This window comes from Petaurus breviceps, unplaced genomic scaffold, assembly GCF_028583685.1.
Source record: "Petaurus breviceps papuanus isolate PSGF00001 unplaced genomic scaffold, PetGlider_PUasm1.0 188, whole genome shotgun sequence".
Classification (NCBI taxonomy): domain Eukaryota; kingdom Metazoa; phylum Chordata; class Mammalia; order Diprotodontia; family Petauridae; genus Petaurus; species Petaurus breviceps.
The window spans coordinates 25,296,781-25,316,785 of record NW_027185804.1 but is presented as its reverse complement, the minus strand read 5'-3'; positions in this window follow the sequence as shown (position 1 = coordinate 25,316,785).

Sequence of the window (20,005 nt, the reverse complement as noted above, 5' to 3'; positions counted from 1 at the left end):
ATTTTGTGCCAGACATTTTGCTAAGCCCCAAGGATGCAAAGAAAGGTGTTTTTTTTCCAATTCTCTACCCTCAAGAAACTCACATTTTACTTGTATGATCAACATGTACATAATGAGTTGCATGAAAGGAAGAAAACAAGCATTAAGTAAGTACTGATATGCCAGCCATTGTGCTAAGCACTCTACAAATTCTGCAACCTTTGGTCCTCACAACTACCCTGGGAGGGAGGTGCTATTATTATTCATATTCTGCAGTTGAAGAAACTGGGGCAAACAGAGGTTAAGTGACTTGCCCAAGGTCACACAGCTAGAAAGTATCTGAGGCTGGATTTGAACTTAGGAGGCAGGAAGCTGCCTCCATGCCCAGTGCTTTGTCCACTGTGCTGCTATATAAGAAATAAAATGAGCAAATGGTCATTTGAAAGTTGGGGGGCCTGATAAAACCACCTGCACTTTGTCAGTTAAAGCCCATTCCTAAAGGAAGCCAGGCAAGCCAGAGACAGCATTCCTGATATGAGGGCACAGCCAGGACAAAGGCACCAGGGTCTGTTGTGTTCAAGGTCAATGTAACTGGGTTGTAGCACATGCTGAGGGGAGCTAAATCATAAGAAGGCTGAGGAAGTGGGAAGGGCCAGCACTTTAAAAGCCAAAAAGGAAATTTTAAATTTGATCCTGGGGCTGATAGGAAGCTAGTGGAGGTCTTTGAGCAGGAGAATGATATGGTCAGTCGTTTTGATGCTCACAACTCTATGAGATGGGTTCTATTATTATACCCATATTACAGATGAAGAAACCAAGGCTGAGAATGGTTAAGTGACTTGTCTAGGGTCATACAGCTAATATGAACCTGAGGCAAGACATGAACTTTGGCCTTCCTGACTTCAAATCTAGCACCCTCTGATCAGTCTAAGACACCTAAGAAGAGAATGTTTAACATGTCAGGAGAATCAGAAAAAAATGTCTTACTAAGCATGTGGATTTTGTAGTTCCTTTCTCTAAAGGGAACAATTAAGTTGATGGAGTGGAAAGGACCCTGGATTCAGAATTGGGAAAGATGGGGAAATCAAGTCTTGGCTCTGCTTCTATGGCAGAAGGTGAAGTTTCTTCCCTCTGGGCCTCAGTTTCTCCACATGTAAAATGGGGTGGTTGGACTGAATGGTCCTTGAGGTCCCTTCCAACTCTAACCCTGAGATCCTATCTGATCTCTAAAGTCTTTTCCTTCTCTTAGACCCAGAGTTCCTCTCCTATCAACTTTCCTCTCTACTCTTTGAGTTACCACCTTAGTTCAGGCAATCATCATTATCTCTTGCCTTGATTTCTACAACAACTTCCTCATTGGGTTCCCTGACGCAAGTCTCCCCCAATCCCAGTCCATCCTACACACTTTAGTCAAAGTAATTTTCTTAAGTACAGATCTGACCATGTAATTCTCTTACTCAACCAAATCCAGTAGCTTCCTAATGCCTTTTGGATTAAAACAAACAAACAAACAAACTCCTCTGTTTAACTTTTAAAGTTCTACACTGTCTGACCCCACCCTATCTTTCCAGCCTCATGGTCCATTTCTCCTCCCTCACTCTGATTTAGCCAAACTGGCCTTATCTCTCTTTCCTACTCCCTATCCTCCAGCCCCCTTGTCTGTGCCCTCCCCTATGCCTGGAATGTACTCCCTCCTTACTCTGTCCTCCTTGCAGCCCTCTGTCCCTTCAAGAGTCAGCTTAAACATTATCATCTGCATGGAGCCTTTGCTGATTCCCCCCCCCCCCAAATGCTAGTGTTCTCCTTCCTAAATGACCTCATTAAATTATCTAAACTACTTACCTAAACAATTGCTCTGTTTGTGTGTGTGTGTGTGTGTGTGTGTGTGTGTGTGTGTGTGTAGGTATTTAGCGTCATATTCAGGCTATTTATATTTTTGTAAGTACTCGTTGCCTGCCCCATTAGAATGTAAGTTCATTCCCAGGAGGAATTGTTTCATTTTTTGCACTTGTACCTCCAGCACCTAGAAGAGTGTCTGGGACACAGTAAATACTTTATAAATGTCCTGGATTAGCTAAGTACCTCATGCACGCAGGACCCGAATCCTTTATGTATTAGAGAGCTGTCCCTGGTATTTCTTCAGATAGGGGAGGAGACCTGCCCTCTACATCTGAGGAGGTTACCTGACCCACCATCCTCGTGAAGAATTTCCTCCAGGGAAGTGCTCTGTATCTCTTGGTTTGACTGATTCAAAAGTGTATCCAATCCATAAGAATTGACTGCAGGGAGTAATCTGTGCTTGGGTGATCTCTGGGGAAGGATTTTAATAACTTAATAGGCCCTTTTCATCTCAAATTTCCGTGGCTCCTGGGCAGGCTGATTAATGGAATGACGGATCTAGCATGTCCCCAGGGCTCTATAATCTTGGGACAGCATCATAAGTTGATTTGTATCAGTCTAGAGACCCATCCACTCTTCCTCTTAGGCCTTGCTCACTTTCTAAAGGACATCAGCTAAGCACTTGGTAAAGTCTTTTATGAACCTGCTAAAAATATTGCGGGGGTTTTAGAAAATGAGACAAGAACAGGCATTTTCCTCCCTCTGCTTCTAGTTTTGATAGATTTCAGCCAAGGTGATATTTTTTCACAGTCCTGTGCGTGATTACCTCATTTCCCTGGCATCATCAGGACCATCTCTCTGAATACAGGAGCTCTTAATGACTTTTGTTTGGGGCAGGAAGGAAAGAACAGATACTTCTCACTACAAAGAGGAGGGAAGTTTCCAACATGAAATTCAGAAAGGATATGTCCCTACAGGAGAGTAGTTCTGGCTCCTGATAGAAGAGTCCATAGTGGTCTGACAGTGATCTTTTTGTCACTTGTGCTGGTAAGGGCAGACATGACTGAACCTGTTTGATTCTTGAATGACTTAGCTCTAATACCTTTCAAATTAAATAGGAAAGCAGGACACTAAAGCAATGCTCAATGCTAAGTAAGGGAAATGAGCAATCTCAGCCAGGAAAAGAGATTAGGAAACACTTGCCTCTTTTTGGTAGAGAGGCAAGGGACTATGAAGAAGGTTGTTGCTTACTCTTGTCAGACATGATTATTGTGTTGGTTGGTTTGGCTTCATTGTTGTCGTTTTGGTACTAGAGGAGGGTTCATATGGGAACTCCTTGAAGGCAAGAACTAAATATTTTTTGTCTTTCTTTGGATTCCTACAACATAGAATACAATACCTAGAACACAAAAAGTGCTTAATAAATGTGTGTTGACTTCTTGGTCAGTGTTTAGTTGGGGGAAGGTGAGGGGAACTATATCCACCAATGAAAGTAACATCCAAAAGGCATCAATGGTAATTTTTTAAATATAAATTAGGTGGGAACAAGGTCATTAACAGAAGTGTAAATGGAAGACAGCACAAGTGCTAACACAAGGTCAAGTACAGGTGGGTTTAGAGGAGACTCCCATGGCAGCAAGTACTTTAATGGCTTTATAGCTAATTGACTTTGGGGATTTGACTATAGTATTGTCACAAAAAGCACAAGAATTTAGGCTCATAGATTTAAATTCCCTGGCTTACTTACTTGGTTAATGAGCATTAAATCCAGACTTTGTTATAGGAACAGTGCTCTATGTTGAGAATACAAAAACAAAAATGAAATAATCCCTGCCCTCAAGTTTTTGATTGGGCGAGAAAATATGTATGTATGTATATAAATGTAACACCCACTCTGGGACCATTTATTCAAGTGCAATTTGCATCTATGGGCTGAGTTCACAGAAAGATTCTTTCTCCTCCCCTCAAGGTTCTAGGACTAACTCCAAAGGACTGTTTTTAGCTCATGAGCCCCCATCTATTATACTCCCCATTGATTATCAGCCAGAGTTAATTAGTTTTTCCAAAAGGTATTTATTACATCAATATAGCAAGGACAACTGTTATAGAAAAATATCTCACCCATTAATATACTCTCTCCCCCCAAATTTATTAAATTATTTATTTTTACTTTTCAGCATTCACTTCTGTAACTTTCAAATTTTCTCCCCCCCTCTCTTCACTCCCTCCCCAATCTGATATGGACTCTACACATACATTCCTATTGAACACATTTTTACATTAGTCATGTTGCATAGAAGAATTGTGACAAATGGGAAAAACCATGAGAAAGAAAATAAAACCCAAATAAAACAAAACAAAAAGAAAATAGTCTGCTTCATTCTGCATTCTGATTCCATAGTTCTTTCTCTGGATGTGGCTAGCATTTTCCAGTATGTGTCCTTTGGAATTGTTTTAGGTCTTTGCATTGCTGAGAAGGGCTAAGTCTATCAAAATCAGTGCTCACACAATGTGGTTGTTACTGTGTACAGTGTTTTCTTGGTTCTGTTCCCCTCACTCAGCATCAGTTCATATAAGTCTTTCCAGGTTTCTCTGAAGTTCACTTGTTTATCATTTCTTATAGCACAATAGTGTTCCATCACATTCATATACTACAACTTGTTTAGCCATTCCCCAATTGATTGGCTTCCCATCAATTTCCATTTCTTGGCCACCATAAAAAGAGCTGCTATGAATATTTTTGAGCATGTGAGTCCTTTTCCCATTTTTATGATCTCTTTGAGATACAGCCCTAGAAGTGGTATTGTTGGGTCAAAGCAGATATACTCTCTTTTAATACATACAACATCCCTGGGAAAAGTGGGTTTAAATTTAGAGAACATATGTGGTCAAAGGGTAAACATATAGCTCCTATCTATTGGAAGTGCTTTTCTCCCTTTGTAGAGATCTTGGGAAATTTCCTTTAGGGAATATAGCTCTCTTCTGGGCTCTGAGGGTCAATGACCTATTAGAATCTTGAAGTTGCCTTTCTTGTGGTGTGTCTCTCAGTTCCTTCTTCAAATGCTGTCATGAGTCACAGCTACTCTGAGGACACTGCAGCTGGGTCCAGTCGCCAGAGGAGTACCTCTATGTTGGCTCCAATGAATCCTAAGAATATACAAAATAAATATATGTTCAGGAGAGAGGGCAGTTAAGAGGATCAGGAAAGGTGTTTGTAGAAGCTGGGACTTAGTTGAGTATTGAAGGAAGAGAGAGCATCTACAGAGCAGAGGTGAGGAGGGAATACATTCCAAGCAGGGAGATATCAAATTGAAAGGCACTAAGATGGCAGATAGTATGCCATGTATAAGAAACAGAGAGAGAAGATCAGTTTTAGATAGACCATAGGTATGGGAAGGAGAGAAAGACATAATGAGGATAGAATGCTGTGTTAGGGCAGACTTCGAAGGGCAGCATTGCATAGTTGAATCTGGAACCAGGAGTCAAGAAGATCTAATGTCAAATCTCTCTTCTCACACATATCTTTGCAAGTTGTTTAACCTCTTAATGTCCCAGGAAACCATTCAAGATTATATAATATAATAGCTAATGATAAGAACTAACAGTCATAAAGTATTTTAAAGTTTACAAAGCATTTTACAAATATTATCTCATTTGATCCTCACAATAACCCTGGGAGGCAGGTATTCTTATTATTCCTCTTTTACAGATGAGGAAACTGAGGCAAACAAAAGTTAAGTGACTCATCCAAGGTAAGTAAGCATCTAAGGCAGGATTTGAACTCAGGTGTTCCTGTTTCTAGGTCTAGTCTGCTGTATCTCCATTGGTAGAGAAAACCTCTACACCAGAATTTCCCTCACATTAATGAAATCCCACATCAGATCCAACCAACTAATGCTATGTGTGACTTAATCACAGAAAAGAATGCAGATTTCCTGTAGAATCCTGGTGTATGGGTGACTTTGGACAGGTTGCAGATACCATCAGGTTCAAAGGAAGGTCATAACTCTACATCTTTGAGGGCTTTTAGTGACATCGTTTACTTGTTTGGTTTTTTGAGAGTTCTAGATGCTCACTCTTCCCTTTCCATTACTATTTTTTTATTTGAGTAATAAGTCACCAGGGACATAATCTCTGACTGATGAAGTCCCAGGGAATTTGCAAAATGAGGTTAAGGTGTGAAGGTTGAGGTTTTGTTTTCTTTGCAAAGAATACAAAACATGAATTCTGAAGTAACATCTGGACTCTGTCCAAGGTCCCTGGTTTGTAAGTAGCATTAAGGGAAACTAGAGAGTACTGTGGCACAGAAGGTTGGGGAAGGAGATGGCAAAGGGGAGACTCAAACTGTTCCAAGGCCAGGGGCCCTGAAGATGCCCCCTAGAGAACCTATAGAAAATTGAAGCATCATGGACTTTTGAACTAGGGCCTTTGGAATCACTTAGTCCAACCACTTCCCCTCATGTTTCAGAACAGGAAACTGAAACTCAGAATGGCTAAGAGCAAGGTCACTCAGGAAATGAGTAACAAAATAAAGGTTTGGACCCAGGTTCTCTGAGATGGAAACAGCCTTTCCAACAGAGTCTGTAAGGAAACCAGATAATTGGAAGTTGGATTCAATATATGCATACATATATATATATGTATTGTTTATATACACATACATATATACTTATACACACATATGTGTGTATAGAGAGAAGAGAAGAAGAGAGAGAAGGAAAGAGAGGAGAGAGAGAAAGGGGGAGAGGGAAAAAGGGGGAGGGGAGAGAGAGAACAGAGGGAGAACAGAGAAAGAAGGGCAAAGATGTGGAGGGAGGAAGAGAGAGGGAGAGAGAGAAAAAGAGGGAGAGAGAGAAAAAGAGGAAGAGAGACGGAGAGAGACAGAGGGGGAGACAGAGAGAGAGAGAGAGAGAGAGAGAGAGAGAGAGAGAGAGAGTGGAGAGAGAGGGGGGAGGGGGAAAAGGGAGAGGGAGAATAAGCATTTATATAGTGCCTACTATGTGCCAGGCACTGTGCTAAGTATGTGTTACATGCTATTATTACCCCTATTTTACAATTGAGGAAACTGAGACTAACAGAGATTAAAAGACTTGCCCAGGGTCAAAGACTTGCCACTGTTCCTATGTTCTTTCTACTCCACAATGCTGCCTCTGCAGGTACAGTGGAGAGAATGTTGAATCTAAAGTCCCAGGACCTGGGTTCAAGTTCTGATTACTTGCCTACAAATGTCACTTCTCTTATCTTGTAATTCTTCCTTATATATGGCATTCCCACCCTGAGGTACTTTCTGCAAGTCACCCCATCAGTGACCTTTTTCTTTACCTTTTCCCAACCTCTAGGAAGGAAGTTTTGAGGATGACCGAGGTTACTTAAACTAACAACAACAGAAAGCAGGCTTCACCGAAGACTATCTTCATGAGTGTGGAGACCTAATGTAGAGCCCAATTCTTTTCCAAATAATGGTGCCTTTCCCCATGATTAACCCCTCATTGATCTCCGCAGTTCAGCAAATGTGTGTTTCCTTTGGAAAGATGCCAGCTGCACAGACAATGGGAGTTTCTGGATTGGGAAGTAAGATAACTTCTAATACAATAAAAAGATCCATATGGTATTCAAGAAAGGGGGGGCATTTTTGCACCAAGGGACAATTTGTTCCCCATCCTTTTGCAAAATATTAAGGTGCTATGAAGAATTTTCAGAAATATCAAGAAGATAGAGCAAAAAAAATCTTTTGGAGAGAAATATTGAGATAAGTAAAATGAGCAGGCATTCAGCTTGGCTTTGTAGGAATCACAGAGAAGAAAATTCTACCTAGGCAATGTGGAAACAGTTTATTAGCACGCTTCTCCCCACAGCAGGACAAAAAGAAGAGAAACCAGTAAAAACAGCTTCCTTAAAAAATGATGACTCTTCTCTCTGATCTTCCTGAGTTCACCTGAAGATAAATGGCCTTCCTCAAAGTGGTCGTCAGTCTGCAGTAGGACAGACAGTCATTTTAGCTGTATCCTCTGAAAGCTTTACTTGTTATTAACTAAATAGGGAATCATGGTAATGGTGCTAAGTGCCTGAAAGGGACCAAGGGATTTTTCTGGTGATTCTGTAGGATCTAACTCGGGGATCTTAAGTGGTTTATTTCCCCATGAACCCCACTACTTTCATTATAAAATAGTTTGGTAAATATCTTCCCCCTGGAAAATTTAAACATGATGCAAGAGAAAAAAGACCAGTCTCCAAAATTTCTTGCATAAGGAAGAGCAGGATCGAGATATTGAAGTCTCCTGGGGGTATTTAAAGAGCTCTTATTTGGAATAAGGATTTGCCATTCATTCATTTATTCATTAGGGACTTGAATTCTGATGCTGAATCCAAGCATTTTTAATTAAACTTGAAGGACCAGTCCCTTCAATTGGTATAAAAATTTAATTATAATTTTACTTTGAAATAAAATTTTTCATCATATCTCCATTCTGTTTGCCTTGTGGGTTTAAAAAAAAAGTCTTGTGTGAATTGACACAGCTTGGTCCTTAGAGGTTATTCTTAAATTCTTCTCCTTCTAGTGTAAATATCACTAGTAAATGCAATTACTAGAAAAATGGCAATTACTCTGTGCTAGGCTCCATGGTCCTTTGGGAACAAAAAGCAAAAGAAAGCAATGCCCATTCTTAAGGAATGTGTGTTCAATTGTGGGAGGTGGGGGCAGGGCTGAAAAGAAACAGATAGTTAATATTTTTTAAAAATAGTCAAAGAAAAGAAAAAGGAATTTTTTTCAGGTGGCAGGAGGTGACTAGTAAGTGAGGGAGTTGGGAGTTGGGGGTCTGTAGGATCTAAGTAGAAGGTAGCCCATGGGCTGAGCCTTGGAGGAAGTGAGGGAGTTTTGTTCTCCAAGTCTCTGAGAGAAGCACTAGGAAGCAATAAGGTGGACAATTATAAGGAGGTAAGTTTGAGGCAGGGAGTTCCTCATCACTGGAGGTATTCAAACAGAGCCTGGATAATTATTTGAAAAGAAAAAAATGCCTTAGTGATGAGTCTTGCACTTCCCTTCCCAGGAAAAGGTGTGTGAATGTGTGTACATGTGTGTGAGCATGTACTGTGTATTCTTAACATAGGTTCTTAACATTGGTTCACAAAATTGCTTTGAAAATATTTTGATAACTTTGTTTTTTTTTTTTACAAATTCTTTTTGTATTTTATTTTAAACTTAAATACAAAGCAAGAAAAGGAAAAGAAAAGCATTGCCATGTACACAGCAGAACATGAGAGGAATACATGCTACACATTGTTTTCAAAGCTGCCCAGTTTTTCTTTACTTCCTTGTAGGTTTTCTTTTGTTCTCTGCGGTGCACTTTTAACTTTATTTTCCCGCTCTTCCCCCTCTCCCGTATCCCAAAGGAAGTTACAGTCAAGTTTGTATATATGTAGATTAAACTAAGTAGACTATAAACACACACAAATACACTCATGTACATATATATAAGACCTTACCATGCTTATTTCCACCTCTTATCTGTTTCTCTGAACGTGGATAGCATCTTCCTTCATAAGTCCAAGTCTTTCCATGTTTTTCTAAATCAACCAGCTCATCATTTCCTACACCATCTGAGAGATTGTCTATGGAACTTTTCTCCTCAATTTTCTGCAATCCTTTTCTTGTCTATATAGCTCTTTATACAAGAAAATTTTAATGTAAAATAATTGAAATCATCCATTTTTCAATAATGCTCTCACGTTATAATATAAAGTGTGAAACTGCTGAATTTGACTCCTTTACATCTTTTTCCCCTGGCTTCTTTAAAGTTCCTGAAGTTTGGTTCTTTTTTTATTATTATTTTTCTAATCCAGTAAGATATATATTTAGTAATTTAATTGGGATACTTTGAATAAATAGACTGATTAGGTAAAATTGTCATTTTTTCATTATATCGACTTTACCTGCCTGTGAACAATAAATATTGCTTCAGTTATTTAGATCTGACTTGATTTGCATAAAAAGTGTTTTAGGTTTGTGTTCATATAGTTCCTATGTCTGTTTTGGCAGGTATACTCTCAGGTATTTTATATTGTCTAGTTATCTTAAATGGTCTAAAACAATATTGCATACTATTGCTGACACACAGTGTAGTTTCCCTATTTTTCTCTTTTGAATAAATCTATTTTAACTTTAATTTTGAGGTCATGATTGCTACCCTTGCTTTTTTTACACAATAAATTTTACTCCTGCTCTTTATTTTGTCTTTGTATCTCTCATTTTTATAGTGTTTCCTGAAAGCAACATATTGTTGAATTCAAATTTTTAACTGCCATCCCATAACTCTATTTCAATAGAATTGGTTTTCCTTGTAATCCTATGCATCTTATTTTATGCATTTAAACATAGAGAGAGGTCCACAGGCTTCTCCAGACTGCTGCCAAAGTGCCTATCACAGAAAAAGCCGTGAAGTACCCCTTTTCTAGATTGCCTCTAACATGTCATGCAAAAGAGATGTGGCCTACAACACTCAAGAGTTTGGCTGAACCAGAATAGAATGTAATTGAGAAATATTTCACAAAATAAGTACAAATAAAATAGAAGGGAACATAATATTAATATGTGGTTTTTAAAGTTATTTTGTAGCACATGGGGATCCTTATGTAGGGTTTAGTGGCCTGTCTTTCCATTTGAGTTTGTTATCACTGTTGTACACAGTTGCCAATCAATCAGCAAGCATTTATTAAAGACCTATTGTGTGATAGACACTGTTGTCATTTCATTTTTTTTTTGGTTGTGCTTGATTCTTCATGACCCCATCCCGAGTTTTCTTTGCAAAAATACTGGGGTGCTTTGCCATTTCCTTCTTACAGATAAGAAAACTGAGGCAAGCAGGGTGGGTGAAGTGACTCATTGTAATGGGAATGCAAATTTGGAAGATCTTCCCTGCCCCTAGGCTAGAATGCACCTGAAGCCTGGGGAGGGAGGCTTGTTTTTCAGTAGATACTTCTTGATTGGCCAGTGAGTCAATAAGGTTGTTACATTCTCTGAGCCAGGAGAAGGCTATATAAGCCCTGATGTGTAGCTTTGTTTTGGGACTCACTTTGAGAAGTGTTCTGTTATTTGATCTGAATTCTGGGAAGCCGTTGTTGAGAGTCCCCCGGCTTTGAAAAACCCAGATGTGGAAACCCAGATGTTGACTGGGTATGGATGTAATGGCTGGACAGTTTGGAAAGCTGTCTACTTGATCTGTTTCTGTCTTGATAATTCTGTCTGTGTATTTTGAAGTTCGGGGTGCTGACCTTTTTCCCCTGAACAAGGTAAACGATATATGTCTGACTGATTAAAGTAAGCTTGTTAACTCATTTTGAGTTGCTTTCCTTTAACAAAGCAGATCCAAGAACCTGTGTGAGCAGGCACCCTGGGGACACTGGTGTGCTTGCCGCTACACTCATCCAGGGTCACACAGCTAGTAAGAGTCTGAGGCTGGATTTGAACTCAGGAAGATGAGTCTTTATGACTCCAGGCCCAACACTCTATGCCCTATGGTGTAGTCCCCCCCCCATAGCTGTCCATTAAGCAAAATATGAAAATATAAAAAGTAAATATAAAATATAAGTATAAAAGTATGACAATCTTAGCTCTTGAGTAGCTTCCAAGTCAAACTAATAGACCAAGAGTTAAGCAACTTCATTACTCAAGAAGCTTCAGAGGGTCCCTATTGCCACTGAGATTACAGGACAAACACTTCTGTTTGGCACCTCTGTCCATCCTGTCTCTCCAGCTGGTGTCACATGACTTCCCTAACATGGTCTACGTTGAAGACAAGCTGGTCCACTTGCTCATTGAATATGCTGTTCCACCTCCAAACTCCTTGTCTTTTTCACAGATTGTCCCTATTCTAGAGTGAGAGTCCCTCAGCTGAGGTGCTACCTCTCAGAGGAGGTCTTTCTTGGTCCTTTAATGAGGAAGTGAAGGCACAGTCAGAGTTCTGACCTATCTTGCCACTAGAGGAGAAAGTGAGGTTGGTGACTCCGCACCGCTCTGCCTTATTTAAATCCAATTCCCTTGCAAGTCAAGACATCACCTTGTGATCTCATTGGTCCTCTTTGAGAATGGAGGATGAGCAGCAACCACCATAAAGACACAGGGAAGTGTGCTAGATGAGGGTCAGGTGAAGGAACTGGGGATCTTTTACCTGGAGAAAAGAAGACTCAGGATTGAGAATATTTGGGTGGAAGGAACTGGGGACATTTAACCTAGAGAAGATCCAAGATGGCAGGCATTGGGAAGGCTTTGTCTCCAGGGGGTAGCACTACTAGCAGAAGTGGTTATGGAGCTCTAGGAAGGCAGATCTTGGTGCATATAAATAACGATGGCACTTCCTGCCTGAGGCCAGATGGCCACTTGTTGGGGAAAGTCTTGTTCAGGTACAGGTTTGTTTTGAGGTCCCTTTTGACTTAGATTCCCTGATTCTGCCCATGCAAAAGCAATTAAACTGATGGAGACAGAAAGCTCCTGCTGGGTCTGGGCAGGGACTGCCTAATGCACAGGCATTTTAGGAACCTGAGGCAGGAGGTACCAGTGCATGTCCTGCTTGTACTGCAAATGAAGAAAAACAGCTTAAAACAAGACTGGACCAAGGCTCTGTTTGAGAAACTCTTCCACTTAGGTCTTGTGATGTATTGGGTCACTTCCATCCCAGGGACCTCCAGGGGAAAGAGGCACCTACATAGAATCTTGACAAGAAGAAAAAAAAAAGTGGAGGAGTATTTTTATGCATGTGTATATATAGCTGCTGTTGTGAAGCCCCTTAGATGCATATTCCAAGCACTTTCACTTCAAAGATATCTTTTGATCTTTGCAATAAAGCTGTGATATAGGTGGCAAGCATAATGGCATCCCCATTGTGATCAGCTTTCAAGTTAGGCTCTAGTTTTACAGGTTAGGAACCCATACTGCCTGAAGGTGAAGGCACCTCGACCCAGGCCACAAAGCTAGGTGCACTGAAACTAGAACTCAAGTCTTCTGACTCCAAGTCCAAAGCTCTTTCCACTCCCTAGGTCAGGGATTCTTAATTTGGGGTTCATTGAGGGGGATAGTGATCTTAGATCTATCATCATTAACCTCTAACTGAAATTTAGTGATTTCTTCAATTATAAATGATGTATTATATACATAATATATGTATGTGTGTATATAGCTCTATCTATATTTATATCTATCTATCCATCTATCTATACATCTATCTATCCATCTATCCATCCATCTACCTATCTTTCTATGTATGTATATATCTATCTATCTATATCTGAAAAGAAGTTCATAGCCTTTACCAGACTACTGTAGAGGTCCACAACACATAAAAGAAGATGAAAAATCCCTGCCCTGGGTCAGGAAGATCTGGGGCCCCCACCCAACATTAAATATTTAAGTAATTTTGTTTTCCTTCCTAGTTTGGGAGGTACTGATCACTAACTGAAGAAGAGTTTGGAGGTGAGGGGCATGGGTTGAATTCAATAAAGTGTTAAATCTAGGTAAATTGGGAAAGAGCTGGATTTATTTAGTCATCCTCACAGCAGACATTAGCTGTGGGACCCTGGGCAAGTCACTTCACTTTTTTGAGTCAATTTCTTCATCTATAAAATGGGTTAGCAATAACACTGACTTCACAGGAGTTTTGTAAGTATCACATTTGCTTCTAATATAAGAGAAATAAGCCCTTTTCAAAGTATTTTTGTACCTCAAAATAGAGAACAGGAATGAGATATTAAGTGGCTGATTTAGAGTATTTAAAGGACTGTCATGGAATGTATATCAGGGATCATTGCAAAGTGCTTTGCAAATTTTAAAGAACTCTACATGTGTCAGCTACTATAATTATAATTTCCTGAATAGTAAGGTTTAGAGGAAGGGACATTGTCGTTCAGTGCTTAGAATGTGATGATTCACAAACTGCTCAGCCTAACTACAGTTATTCCTTCCACTTTTCAGGTGTTAGAGGCAGTGCCCCTGAGAGCTAGAAAATCTTCATAAAAACTTTTGGCCCTCCTTTTGTACCAGAGAAGTCTTAATTATTATGGCATTAAAAGACAAAATGTATTGCTATTATATGACAATATGCATATATTGTATGCATTTCTGAGTTTCTAAAATTGTTCTGTGCTGTCTGGTGGCCTTTGTGTGTTGTCTGCAGCTTTGGAAAACTCTGGAAAAAATTCCCATTTAATTTCTTATGCCCACCCAAGATATATAGAACTGCAATGGGAAAAGTCTCCATGTGGAAGGGATTGCTGTACTGTAAAGCATCTTAGTGACTCTTCAATGCTCTTATTTGGTGGCCTCTTATGGCAGTATATGTTTATGAGACAGAGACAACTACCTAAGGCCAGGGAGATGGAACAGAACAAAGCTCACTGACTCAGCTGTGATCACAGAGTTATAGAATTTCAATCTAGAAAGGACTTCAGAAATTGTCTTGTCTAACCCCCTCATTTTACAACCCTTCACCCAAGCAACTTGAAGGGATTATTTATTTTACTTTTGTCTTTGGACCTTCATTGCTTGACATGGTATCTCACCACACAGTACTTAATAAACACCTTTGGTTTGACTTAGTGGTGATAGAGGCATAGACTTAGGGCTGGAAAGACCTAGAAGCTGCATGGGTTGGAGCCACCTCCAACTTCCTCCTTTTAAAGATAGGAAACCAAAGCCCAGAAAGGTTAATAAGGAAATAGATATTAAAAAAAAATTTGACCCACTCAAGTTCACAGAGGTAGTGAGAGAAGTGATTATATCTTTCTTATATCAATACCCAATTATTGAATTAGGATTAAAGGCTTTTCCACTTCCTTATCCAGAAATCAACTATTATAGGAAATCTTGGGGGAAACTTATCCAACCAGGGTGAGAGAATTGGTGAATTCCTGTTCATTGTGATAGGTCTGGAGTAGGAGTGGATTCCCTCTTTGATATATATATATTGATAAATCTTTTTGACCTAGACTTGAGTGATCCAGTTACCTACCCCCAAGACCCTCCCTCATTAAAATGAACTCCCCTATCATTGTAATATTCATTCTCTCATTAATTGTTAACCACTCAGATTTGGTTGCCACCCTCAGAAACACCCACTCATCCAAGGGCTTATAAACTGTGAATCCACTGCCATGATTGTCTTTGGCATTCAAGAGTGTCAATGACCATCCTAATATTCTAGCATTATTAATAAAAAGATTAATTACCCAGAAACTATATCTCTCAAACTTTTTAAATGTCACAGTAGCAAATAACAGACTGAATGTTTTCAAATCTAGATATTTTTTACTCCAAATTAGAATTCTCTTTCAAGTATACCATTTTCCCCTTTAACTTGAGTTCCCCCCACTTTTTATTGAGTATCTATTGTTTTTATAGCACCTACATTTCCTAACACATTCTTCGTTTTTTTTTCTTCAAAGAGCCATCTCCTCTGATAAAGAATAAAAAAAATATGAGGAAGATAAATTAACAAAATACAGATATCAACCAAGTCGGACTTAATGTACAGTGTTCCAAACCCCAAATCTCCCATTTTTGCTAGTGGTAGGAGGTGCATTCTCAGATCTCTCAGCCAGACTTGGTTATTGTCATTTCACAGCATTTCCTTTCACCTGTGATTTGTGATGTTCAGATTTACCTCTTGATTAACTTATTTTTTTGAGGGGGGGGGGAGGTAGGGCAATTGGAGTTAAGTGATTTGCCCAAGGTCACACGACTAGGTTTGTGTTATGTGTCTGAGGCCGCATTTGAACTCAGGTCCTCCTGACTCCAGGGCTGGTGCTCTATTCACTGCTCCACCCCTTGATTAACTCATTCTAACAAAATCAAAGGGGTAGAGCATTTACCTGAGAAATTCTGCTTTTGAGAATAATAGAATCAGGGCTTTAGAGCAGGAAAGGACCTCAGAAACCAACTAGTTCAAACTCTTCCCTTTACAAATGAGGAAACTGAGGCTCAGAGGGATAAGGTAACAAGGTTACAGGAGAAAAAGTGGCAGAGCCAGGATTTGACTGCCAAATATTGAATAACATGTTTTCTATGTGGAAAAGATTTTTAACTGTGAGAAGAATCAGCTCAATTACCCTCTTGGATAATCAGTGGCATGTGGCTCATGTGTTTCTGCTCAATTCTGATTGATTACCCACGTCTATTCATCTGATCCTGATCAGTGGGTCCAGATTTAGCTTAACCACAGTGTGGCTCGGTGGAAAGAGCACTGGATTTGTAGTTAGAAGACTTGGCTTAGTATCTCACTTTTGCTACATTACCTTCTGAGACCTTGGGTATGTCATTTCCCCCCTTAAGTCTGTTTCTTCATCTGCAAAATAAAAGGGTTGGACTAAATGATCTCTAAGGTTCTTTCTAGTTCTCTGTGGTACATACTGTATTCCCTTCCCACCCAGTAGTATGTCCATAATAGGCAATTAATAAATGGTCAGTGATTGGTGGATTGAAGGCAAAGATTGGCTTGGTTTTTGTCTTTGTATTCCAGTATCTATGTGTAAGGACACATAGTAAGTGTAGCTCAACAAATGTTCGTTGAATTTAAAAAGTTGAAGCAAGAGATTCCAGGGCTAAAAACTGAACAGTCTTTTGAAGACTCAAGTCTGAGCTTGGGTTGGAAGTTTGGAAGGAATGCCAAGAATGTTGCTGGCCAAGAATTCACCAGGCTCCAGTCTGTCCTGGATTGAGGGTTTCCTAGGTAGAGGGAAGAGAAACCATGTGGAGATTTTACAGTGTTTATCTTGCAAAAGGCAACCAGAAAAACATACAACACCAATTATCCAAGGAAATCTGGTCATCAATGGATGTCCTATTAGAGTAAATACTCTTAGAGAAGACATCTCTCCCTGGTACTGCCTCTCTGAAGATGAGGTTTAGGGAGAATTTTTTTTTAAATCTCTGGTGGTGGGTTAATTTTTTTAAAAAATGTTATCTGAGGTCAGACTCTAAATAGGCCTTGAGGAAGACATATTGGCCATTTGCAGAGGCTGCTGTGGTTGGGCTGATGTGGAGGTATTTACTGAAGAGGAAAACCCCAGTTGTTTGTGGTGACTCATTCTTTCAACATGAGTGGATTTAACACTTGTGCCAGTGGGCTTTGATGGCTTAGCTGCATTTCATTAGGGAACATCAGAAATAGTTCAGAGGCTAATAGCTAGCATTTATATAGTGCTTTAAGCTTTACAAACATCTCATTTTATCCTCACAACAACCTTGGGAGGTAAGAACTATTATCAACACCATTTTACAGATGAGGAAGATAAGGCAGAGGTTAAGTGATTTGCCCAGGGTCTGGAGTCAAATCTGAACTCCTGTCTCCCTGATTCTGGATCCAGTCCTCTCTCCTAGTCCTGTACCACCTAGCTGCCTATCTTAGATCTGGAGAGTGGGGCTTAGAAGTTAACTAATCCATCCTCCAGATTTTACAGAGAAGGACAGAAACCCAGAGAGATAAAGTGATTTGTCTGAGATCACTCATGTTTTCAGTAGCAGAACTGGGATTCGAGCTCAGCTTCATGCACCATTGCTGGCCAAATCTGAATTTCATCCTTATTTACAACACTCCAAACCTGCTTCCCTCTAACTTTTATTCATTGGTCCTTCAGATACACTTCACAGTCAAGCAAAACTAATAAATCAGTCAATCAACAAACATTTATTAAGCGCTTATTGAATTGAACATGACTCTTAAATTTCTATTGGCCAGTGGTTATTGACTTGATTCTGTCTTGGACAACAGGGAGAAGAAAGCCCAGAATGAAATGGTCCCTACACCCCAATGTCATATGATACTTGCCCACCCCGAATCTTCTCTTTTCCAAGTTAAATATCCTCAATTCCACTCAACTTCATATGACCATACATGGTTTCTGTCAGTTTCACCATCCTGGTCAACATTCTCCAGACAGTGCAGCCCAGAATGCATACCACTTGTACATGAGTCCCTGGGGGTAAGAAGAGAACCATGGGGAATTCAATCCCACCAAGGCTCTGATAAAACCTTTAGGTTTGAAATACAAGCCAAAATATAAGACTTTAAAACAATTCCTCTACTGAAAATTAACTCTCAGTAAAGGTCCTTCTATAAAAAGTAGTTGCGATAAGTATATCTGTTTGCATACCAAAAATTGGGGATAGACTAGAGCTAGTTTCACAATACAGAGAAAAACCCACTGAGAAAAGGGTAGGCAGATGGATACCTTCTCTGCATCGTGAAAGTCTCAGAGAGTAGTCTAGAGCTTTGAGGGGTTAAGTGACTTGGTCAGGGTCACCCAGTCTGTGTCAATGTCTTAGATGAAAAACCTCTAACACTACTCATAGGTGCCTCTCCAGTCAAAAATATAATGAATAGATTATTACAAGTCCCTGCCTTTGATTAAAAAAAAAAAAAGCTAAATCCCAGACCCCAAGATTGGTTTTGCAAGCTTGGAGATCTGAGGAAAATATTGTCATATTGCCTTCTGTTGCTGATTTCTAGCTTCTCAAGCTCAAAAGTCAGCACTGCTTCCCTGAGAAGACAAGATTACTACATTCAATAGCAGCACTCCATCCCATCAAGAGCTGGATTTGGCCAGATGATGGGGAAATTGTGCTCTGGCTTGATGAATTGGAATACATACCAAGAGATTAAAGAGGATTAATTTATGGCTCCGGTTACCTTCTTTCCTCCTCACATTTACAGTATGTGCTGAGTGTATTATCTGTATGTATCAGTGGGGAGAGAATCAAAAAACTGAATGCAATACTTGAACATGTGACCATTAGGGATTTTTGTTATATTTTAAAGGGAATTTATAATATTTTAAACCTGAATGTCTGGTTCAGTCACATTTCTCACATGATTAATAGAGGAATATATTCCAGTCAAATCCTTTTTATTGAAGTTTTCTTTGTCAGGAAATAGAAAGCTTTTTTTCTTCTCCCCTCTGCCCCCCAAGCTGAGTTGAGCACTTGTTTCTCAGTCCTCAGTGAAGAATGGTAAGAGCTGAACAAAGACAAGGCAAATTCTCAGTAATTCTCCCTAAAGTGACCTACATTGCTAGAAATCTCTTTGTTTTTACAAGCATTTTGAGGTCACTGTGACAGATTTTTGCCTAACTGCATGTTTGTCTGAAGGAATTCAGTGCAATTCAGCTAAGTACTCGGCTCAGGCCTGGGTGGGTGGAGGAATATCAGTTGCCTCAAATAGTTAAAGCTGTCCAAATTCTAAACTTTAAATCCCCTTTTATTGAAATATAAGTTTGTTTAGTATATTTACACAACAGTTTATGCACATATATACAGAGAAGGCAGATACTGACAAATTAAAAAATTATTTTTAATAAAAAATTAAAAAAAATCAAAGTAAAGTGCATGAAACTGGGTTTCCCCTCCCTCCCCCTTTTTCTTTTCTTTGAGACTGGTCACTGTCAACATCTCGGCAGGTTTGTTGGGGGTAAGAGGGGTGGGGGTCAAGAGGGAGGAAAATCCATTATCTTTGATTAGGTTTATCCAGTTCATTCGGTATCATCGTTTTCAGGCCAAATGACAGCTTAACAAATGAGTGGAATCTGTTCCCGAGGCTTTCTGAGGGCTGTTCTGAGTTACTGGCATCTCTGGTCTCCATATCCGCTTAGCCTTGCCATTAACAGCGGTTACATCCTTAGAACAAAGAATGCACACATGAACAGAACTGCATCGTGTAATGGCATGTCTGTTACTCCAGAGACCAGTAGAAAGCTCCTGCTTCGTGGTATGTGAATGACAGAATTCGATATGGGATGCAATCCACCCTCCGTCTCCCTACGTTTTTTTAGTAAAAGGTGGGGAGGGGGACAAGAAAAATAAAACCAAATACAAATCCCGTTCACCCAAATGGGGTCCTTCCGGACTTCATCCTCCTAAGTTAAGGGGAAGACAATTTCGACCCCCTAGACTCAGTGGCTAATCCAGATCCGCAGATGGGAAAAAACATCCAGGAACATCAAAAGGTCCTGAACAGAGAAGGGAGAAGACAAGGCTTTTAGCCACAGTCCACTCCTGGAGAACTTTTTTTTTAAAGGAGACAGTGGGGGGGGGGAGAAGACAGGGAAGAGGAGAGGGAGGGAGAGAGGGAGGGAGGGAGAGAGAGAGAGAGAGAGAGAGAGAGAGAGAGAGAGAGAGAGAGAGAGAGAGAGAGAGAGAGAGAGAGAGAGA